Raw genomic sequence first — 9084 nt, 5'->3', positions numbered from 1 at the left:
TCTCTATCTCCCTATTTCTCTTTACTTCTTTTCCTCTTTCCTTATCTCTCTCTCTCTTTCCCTCTATTTACTCTCTCTCTCTCTCTCTCTCTCTCTCTCTCTCTCTCTCTCTCTCTCTCTATTTCTCTTCTCTATCCTTATCTCTCTCCCTCTTTCTATTTACTCTCTCCCTCTTTCCCTATCTCTCTCTCTCTCTCTCTCTCTCTCTCTCTCTCTCTCTCTCTCTCTCTCTCTCTCTATCCCTCATTCTCTCTATTTCTATCCCTATCTCTATCTCTCCCTCTTTCCCTCTTTCTTTATCTCTCTCCCTATCTCTCTCTATTCCTCTTTCTTTATATCTCTCCCTCTCTCTCTCTCTATTCCCTCTCTTTATCTCTCTCTATCCCTAGCCCTATCTCTCTCTCTTTCCCTCTCTCTCTCTCTCCTAAGTGTGGAGATAACAACACAACCACCCAACCAACGACATTGGAAACCATGATCATGGCGTACTTGGTATCATTGCAAGAGACCGTAAACAAACAAGGCAAAGACTTACGAGCACTTGCAATGGAGAATGGCACACTAAGGGTACTTGTGGTTGAGAATGAGAATCTCAAGAGGACACTTGAGATGCAAACAACACGTTTGATGCAACTTAAAGAGGAAGTCAAGGAATGTAAACGCTCTCTTGTGGACTTGAATGCTTTGAAGGAGCGGATGAGCAAAGTAGAGCATGACCATGTATTGAAAGAGGAGAAATTTGACACTATGAGCCGGGATGTATGCGACATGAAAAATGTATGCACAAACAAGTCTTGGGCTGATGTATGTGGTAGCAATGTGGTTTCTAATTTCTCACTCATGCAAGCTATGGCTCAAACAAAGAATGTTGAGAATGTGGATGTGGAGGAGTTGAAGGAACGGGAGCGACGTTCCAAGAACATTGTTATTCATGGAATTCCCGAAGAGAAGTTAGAGACACCTCCTTCTCTTGCCATTGTTATTGAAGATTTCTTCAAAACCCACTTTGGCATGTCCGGAGTTATGGTCTATGGAGCACATAGAGTGGGGAAGCAAGGAGCTCCTCGCTCGGGAGAACGGCCAATTGTATGCACCATGCCGGATGAGACCAATCGAAAGATTATCCTTGATAATAGTTGGATCTATTTGAGGGATACAAAATGTTTTGTATGTAAAGATCGCACTATTAAGCAACAAAATATGCGTCGCAAGGCATATGAGGAAAATAATAATAAAAACAAGGAGATCTCTCATGAAGAAAATGTGCCCAAGGAGGAGGCAAATCTCTCAAGCAAATAGGGATGCGTGACCTATGAGACCGAGTTACAATTGAAAATATGCTTTTGGAATTGTAATGGATACCCATGGAATGCGGGGGTTGGCATTGATGAAATAACAAGCAAAGCCGATGTTGTACTTCTTATTGAAACTTGGGAGCATGATACACAAAGGATTAACGGCTTGGAGGATTACAATGTACATTCATTGATGTGGTCAAAGAATCTCAAGCAACGAAGAGGACAAGGAGGGTTAGCATGTATGGTTAAGAAAGGATTGGAAGATTTTGTATCAATTGTGAAAGATGACAAGTACAAACGTTATGTATGGCTGAAAATTATGACACCAAAAAGAGCACCCATTTTTGTAACCGGTTGCTACATTCCTCATCATGATTCTCCCTTTTATGCTTGCATAGATAGAGATCAACCATTTTCTGATTTGGAAGAGGACATTGCTTATTTCAAAGGTGAAGGTGATGTTATTGTATTTGGGGATATGAATGCTCGCACAAAAACATTGCAACATGATACTCAACAATTTGATATGCCATACATTTCAAGGGAGTTGGAGGAAGTTCACTTGTATGATCGTACTTCAATGGATGAGAAAGAGCCGGATCACTATGGAAAGTTACTTTTACACATGTGTAATAGCACGGGTATTCTCATTGCCAATGGTGTATCTTTGTGGAGTGGAACCAATGGATTTACATGTAGGAGACATAATGGGGATAGTGTGATTGACTATATGCTACTCTCTGAAGCCATCATGTATCGCATAAAGAGTTTTATGTTTGGTCAATGGACCCCGGAATCCGACCATCGCACCTTATGTATTGACCTTTCATGTGGAGAAGCAACTAAGCATGATAATCTCAGCCAAAGGAAAGAGAAGTTATCACTATGTATGGATTTCAAACGGGCACCAATGTACATTGAAATGGTTGAGCAAAAATTATGGATGACAAAGCTTCAATGTGATGCACCATTGGAAACTAAATGGGAAGCTTTCAAGAAAGCTATTTGTTCTTGTGCGGAAGAATGCTTTGCCATAAAGCATCTCCATGGTATCAACAAAGATAGATCACGCAAAAGGTGGTTTGATAAAGAATGTCAAGATGCTCGAAAGTCCTTGATAAAGCTTGATGCAACTATGTAAATTGGTCATAAATTTCAATTTTAACACTTAGCTCTCCCTACAAGCATCAAAACATGTTGAGAACTATGCAGGCCTAACCTCTAGCCATCTAAACCTCACAAACATGAAGTTTAGAGTGGTATAGTTGCCAAAAATTGAAAAAAAGCCAAAAACAGGACCAGTTTTTTCACACAGTTTAGGTTTAAAAATGTTGTGCAAGAGTAAGGTTAATGGTGAGATTGATACTCCAAAAAAAATGCTAAGTTTTTTTCAGCTCATAAGGCAACTTTGTGGATATATAGCACCTAGAAATTCATTTTCATAATCTTCAAATAATTCAAGCAAAATGGTCACTTAACAGGACACAAAAGTGTCCAAGGACATAAAAGTGTCCTGTTACCATTCTAGTGTTAAAGCGACAGAATTGCCAACTTCATATTGTTGGTGAGCTTTAGATCTCCCCAATCTTGGAAAAATAAAAATCCTTTCAAAACATATCCAATGGATAAGTGAAATGCAAGTTAGGAGATGAAAAGCCCCATGAAAGTGAAAGGTCAAAAGCAATTCCATCTTGTAGGAGTTTGAATTTTGGACAAAAATTGTCTTCTTGTTGTAATTGCTTTTCTTAATAAAACAAAAGACCAAAGCCATCAATCTTTGTCAATGAAAAATTACAGTATGTGCTTAAAGACGTGGAAGCATTATAGCCAATAGACAAGAAACTTCTCTCCTAAAGAAGACTAGCATTCTCTGATGTAACTCCCTTTCGCAATATAAATGAAAAGCTTTGGACATGGAAGGAACTTAGGGTGGCATTTAAAAAGAAAACAAGCCTAAGGGGTCCACCTTTTTAAAAAAAACTCATGCACATGCAATAAAGAGGTATTTATAAAACCCCTCTACTTGCGCTACACTTTACCATGAATTAAAAGACCCCTCTTTCCTTTCATAAACTTGTAACTTCACACCTCTTGTGCGAGTAATTCTGTAACTCTTTGATAAAAAAACCACTTCCGGTGAACTCACGTGCTAGACTTACATATTTGGAGGTGGACCCTGAGGAAAGCGATCAGAAGAGAAACTTGAACATGTTGAAAGAGGGTACTGATGGTGTGGAAAACACATCAATAATTAAAACAAGAAAAAAAGGAATGTACATACAAAAGAGCTAGCTAGCAAAGAACTGAATATTTATGTAATGATGGTGATGCACATCTAATCTTTGATGAGACTAACATGGGGCCATGAACTAAAGAGCTCCCTTGGCACTTCACACAAAATAATGATGTGAAAAAAAAACCAGTTAATTATGTGGAAGACACATCAATTTATGTGGAAAACACATCAATTAAGCAATTATAACAAAGGAAGCAAAGACAAATAGAGCTGAATGTGTGATGATGATGATGGAAATCTTCATTGGCATCCCTGCATTTTCTTGGCCACCTCTTGAAATCAATGTCTTCTTAGCAATACCTGCTTTCTATTATAAGGGCCCATGGTGAAATTGTCAACCCTAGGGCATCTCATGATCAAGATAGCATACCAAGGTTCAAAGCTTCACCATGATTAGACAGCTAGAGTTAATGAGCCTCCCTCTCCAACAGACTAGTGTTTGCTTCTTGTCATGAGCAGCTAGCCAATGGTCTGGTCCTCATCCTGGCCTTTGTCTTCAAAGAGTTTGCTATAGACTTCCCTAAACCTTACTGCTCTCTGCTCCACTGCAGCAGAGGAGATAGGAAAATCCTTGATGCATGAAGACCATGGGTTGCTCTCCATGTTCTCTTGCGCATCCACGTCGCGCAGCAGCCGCCACACCGCGCTATTGCACTTAAACCCTGACCCCAATGCGATTTGCCACACTGTGCCCCCCCTCTTTAGCCTTCCTTTCGCCTCACAATAGGCCAATGCAAACCATATCCCACTGCTAGATGTGTTCCCAAACCTCTCCAATGCCATCCTCCCCGGCTCAACATCATAGTCCTCCAGCTTCAACCCCATCCCAATCTCGTTCAAGACCGCACGCCCGCCCGGATGAATGCAAAAATGATCGATTGCCTTCTTGAAGTCGGGGCTGTACACTTGCCCAGACTTCTTTAACACCTTCTTTTTTGCAATGCTTGCTCCTACCTTGATCAATTCTGTCCATGGGAGAATGTATGGTGCAAGCCTTGTGATGTTGGCGCGCAATGCGACCCCGGCTACTTCTAGAAGACTGATCTTGAGGGAGACCCCAAGCCTGCCTTCCTCATCCTCCATGTGTTGCACACAATCATATGCCTTCTGATCAGCTGCAAGGTTAGTCCTGAACAAGTGCAAGAGCTTCATCTTCGGCCGCAAATGCACTTTACCTGGCTTGTTTGTGAGGAGGGACGCGCAGCACCCGCACCTGAAGAGGCAGTTGGAGACCATCATCGACCTGTCATTGCCAAAGTACATGTTCTTGGTGATGTTTTCGGTGCTTATGACAAGCGCATTAGAATTGCGATGCACTCGGAGAAGCTGCACCGCGAGATCAATGGCGATGAGGCCTGCGGAGCACCCCATTCCGGCGAGGTTGAAGCTCTTCACATTGCTTCTCAGTTTGAGCTCATGCACTAAGTATGCTGTGAGGGAAGGAACTGGGTTGAACAAGCTAGAATTGACAATGATTATGTCAATCTCCTTGGCATCAACCCCTGTTTTCTGCAGTACCTTCCGCGCCGCATCCAAGATCAAGTCCTCTGATTCGTCACGCGCATCCTGCATGTCAGTATCCTCCCCCCGCTCGAACAATCGCACCGGCGCACGTGCCTCCTCGCCCACTCCAGACTTGACAAATACCTTGAATTGGAACTTGAGGTTGGCAAGCTTGACAGACTTCCATGAGCGCAAGAAGCGGCCGAAGTTGTCTGCGCTGGCAGCATAGCTCTTGTTACCTACAGTACAGCAGAAGTCGACGAGGTAGCACGGCGGGGGGCGGGCTCGTCTGTATGTGATACATATGCAGACGATGAGCAGAGAGAGGGCAGAAATGCACATGATGCAAAGAGGGAAAGAAACACCATCAAGATATGGATGTGCAAGAAGCTTAGAGAGCGCGGCCGGGAAAGCAATGGCGCATACGGTGATGAAGCTTGTAGTGATGCGGGTGGCACGGGTCCCCAGAAGGAGGGGAGGCTTGGCGGGGTGCTGCACTGTGGATGTAGTGGAGAGCATGGGGGAGGAAGGATGGGTTTGAGGGGCAAGCTTGCTTGCCATGACTACCTCTGATTAGGCTCCAAAGGTGCAGCTTGCCAACACCTATCAATGGAGTGAGGGGGATGAGTAGTCTCTTCATATACAAAGAGAGCTCTACTATACTGTGTGTGTGTGTTTTGAGAGAAGAGGGGGGGGGGGGGGGGGGGGGGGGGGGGGGGCTACATTTACAGAGCGCTGCAGTACTACTATGGTTGTTCCAACCGAATGCTTAAATCGTTGTAATTTGTGTGTCTTTAGGTACGTCACATGAGTGTGTGTGTGAGTGTATTGTGCTTGTGATCTGCGTTTTGGAGCTGGATGTTGTGTGTATGAGAGAGAGAGAGAGAGAGAGAGAGAGAGAGAGAGACAGAGCGCGCCTTACCTTGGTCGCCGGTCAGGGTCGAGGGCTGTGCATCTTACTATTAGTCTGGGAGAGAGACAAGAGAGAGAATTATAGAGAGTGTGTATGTGTGTGTGTGTGTGTGTGTGAGAGAGAGAGAGAGAGAGAGAGGGGCGACGGGGAGAGTGAGAGCGCTTCTGTGGGAACGTCATAGTCGCCACCCTGCATGTACAATGCTTCCCGCGTCCCGAGCCCCGACTAATCAATCTGAGAGTACCAGGGTCCAATACCTACCCGGCCTTGTTCATTGGCCTTAACCACCCTTCATTTATACAGCACATCAGAAAGTGCCATTGGGGCCCTTTTGCCATTTACATCCTTGGGCTCCTCCAATTTCACTAGTGGACCCTTACACTTGTCCGTACATCTAAAGGGCACGAGTGAGACTCCCTCCGCCTCCGCCTCCGCCTCCGCCCAGTGAGACTCCCTCCGCCTACCGCGGCAAAAAGAAATAAAAGATACATACAAACTAATCCAAAATGGGGGCTTCCAACAAGAAGCTTAAAAGCCTAAGCCTCTCTCTCTCTCTCTCTCTCTCTCTCTCTCTCTCACACTCGCACACACACACTCTCACACACACCATATCTACAGCTAGAGGAGATGATGTCAGGGAGCAACTTGGCACTTGCAAAAGAAGAAGTGTGGACAAGTTTCCATAACTCTTTTTGCCCATGGTAGTATCGAGTATATGCAAGATAGAGTGTACCCACTTCTCGCAGTCCGCACCCATTGGTGACATCCACGATGCGATTAACTCGTCGAGTTTCCCTTGATCCCAAAGCACGAGATTACGAGCGTGGTACACAACTAAAACTCGTCAAGTTATTAATTGAAAATCCCCGTAACTCGTCGATTGACATGGTCCTTCCACGCATATGTCCATGCGGCATTGCCACGTAACTTGGCAAGTTACGTGGCATTGCCAAGAGGTGTCTCCACGTAACTTGTTGAGTTACGTGGCATTATGTCTTGGAAACACCATGTAACTCGTTGAGTTATGTGGCATTCTTGACGAGTTGTCCAGTGTTCATGCCACATAACTCGCTGAGTTACATGGTAAAGCGCATGTAACTTGCCATGTAATTTGCCGTGGTTATGTGGCATTCTTGACGAGTTGTCCAATGTTCATGCCACGTAACTCGACGAGTTACATGGCCTACAGACCTAATGACGTTAGTAGTCCACGTAACTTGGCAAGATATTGGATGACACGTAATACGTCAAGATAAGTTGGCGCCATGTAACTCGGCGAGTTACGTGGATACATTTCCAAAAGAGATCTAGCGGGTTACGTGGCATTGCCAAGAGGTAACTCGGCGAGTTCATTAAATAAAAAGAAAAAAAACTTTATTTTAAATATTTAGAGCCAAAGTCGAGCTCGAAGGATCGAGTTCATCTTACACCTTCAAGGTCGCCATCGCTCCAATCCGCAGAGGGGCCCTCGATAGAGCGACACCAGATGCGTGGTGACACGTTGCGTCTGTAGATTTGTTTGGAAGAGGTTGGCTACTTGGCTTCCACTCTCTCTCTCTCTCTCTCTCTCTCTCTCTCTCTCTCTCTCTCTCTCTCTCTCTCTCTCTCTCACACACACACACACACACACACACACACGTGCACAAAACGTGCCTTCTCTCTCACACAGACACGTGTACAGATTCTCAATGTGCACCCTCTCTCTAACACCCACGCGCATGTCAGAAGATTTCGAATGTGGATCTCACTGTGGGACGCATGTACTCTAACCTCACATCATATCTTATTGCAATATTAGCGAGAACCACGATTAAATTGTCAATCGATGGGACGAAGCTGACTCGACTAGTGCATAGAGGCTACAAGAGGTTGTCAATCTCTCGGAAAACAACTAATAACTCGCATCTAACTCAAGCTACACTCAAGTGACTCAAATCACCAAAAGCCAATCGCTCATTGGTAAACAAATTTCATCCGTTACAGCATCAAATGACATCCAAATGTAACGAAACTTCTAGGACATGTTTATAAGACCTAAGCACAGATGGTTTGAGCATCAAATGACATCCAAACGTAACGAAACTTCTAGGACATGTTTATAAAACCTAAGCACACATGCTTATGGTCTCAAACCCCACTTTAAGTCAAGTTCCAAAATCGCGATTATTAACAGCAGTGGATTTTTTACCTAGTCGTTTTCGACCCAGAATGCATCTAAATGCTTAGCAATGATGTCCCAATAGCCCGCCTATGCTTATTTTTTATTTGAAAGTGTAAATTCCTAGTTATGATGAAATTAGACTGTCGGTCGGCGACGCCAAAAGCTACAAAATACTGTGATGTGTTTATGTCAATGCGTAGAGCTCTTACCTGCGGTTGCAATGCAACAAACGCGACTGCAATGTGACAACCGGGGAGGGAGTAGGAAGCACGAGAAGGAGAGGAGTGAGAGCCGCTAGCTCACGCTGTGTATTTCATTATCCAAAAACTTAATAATAACTTACAAAAATTGGCTTTTATACCTTAGCCAAGGTTTTTGCTGGTCAAAACTAATAATCTGGGACTTCTACCAAAGATGGGTAATGACAATTTGATATAATCTGAAAGCTTGTAGCCCCGGATCATTAATTATAGAGTTTATCCGAGAAAATAGGAGTTACATTATTTTCGATTTATCAAAATAATAAGTATTTTACAATGAACTCCGAAAAATGGTATCCGTGTTAGCTTGCTGCTAACATTCCCCCCCTCCTCGATCGCTTGTGTCATCCCTTGATACAGCTTTATGGATTGAAGTAGTCTTCGGGCTGGCGAGCTGGCGAGGCGGTCTTTAAACACATTCAATGCCTTTTGGTATCTGTTTTTTCTTTCTTTATCGGGCACTTGCAAGAATTGCATAGCGACTCTGTTCTTCAACTCCACTGCTGAGTAGCCTACAAACCTTGAGGTGAGGTTGCTGATCACTGGCGCAAATATCTTTGTTTTCCAAGTGAAGAATCCCGTGTAGAACACTTCCTCGAATCTCAACATATTGTGTGAAGGTAGAAACATGCATCTGGCGTAGAAGCCGTAGA

The 9084-nt window shown here is 43.9% G+C and overlaps 1 pseudogene; it reads right to left on the bottom strand.

Moving 5' to 3' along the window:
* Positions 1-3745: 3745 nt before the first annotated feature.
* Positions 3746-5782, bottom strand: LOC147421633 (3-ketoacyl-CoA synthase 13 pseudogene; annotated as a pseudogene).
* Positions 5783-9084: the final 3302 nt, after the last annotated feature.

The sequence above is a fragment of the Adiantum capillus-veneris genome, chromosome 27 (genome assembly GCF_014529385.1).
Source record: "Adiantum capillus-veneris isolate H3 chromosome 27, ASM1452938v2, whole genome shotgun sequence".
In the NCBI taxonomy this organism is placed as follows: Eukaryota; Viridiplantae; Streptophyta; class Polypodiopsida; order Polypodiales; family Pteridaceae; genus Adiantum; species Adiantum capillus-veneris.
Note: the sequence above shows the minus strand (reverse complement) of the source record. Positions and strands in the feature narration are given on the sequence as shown.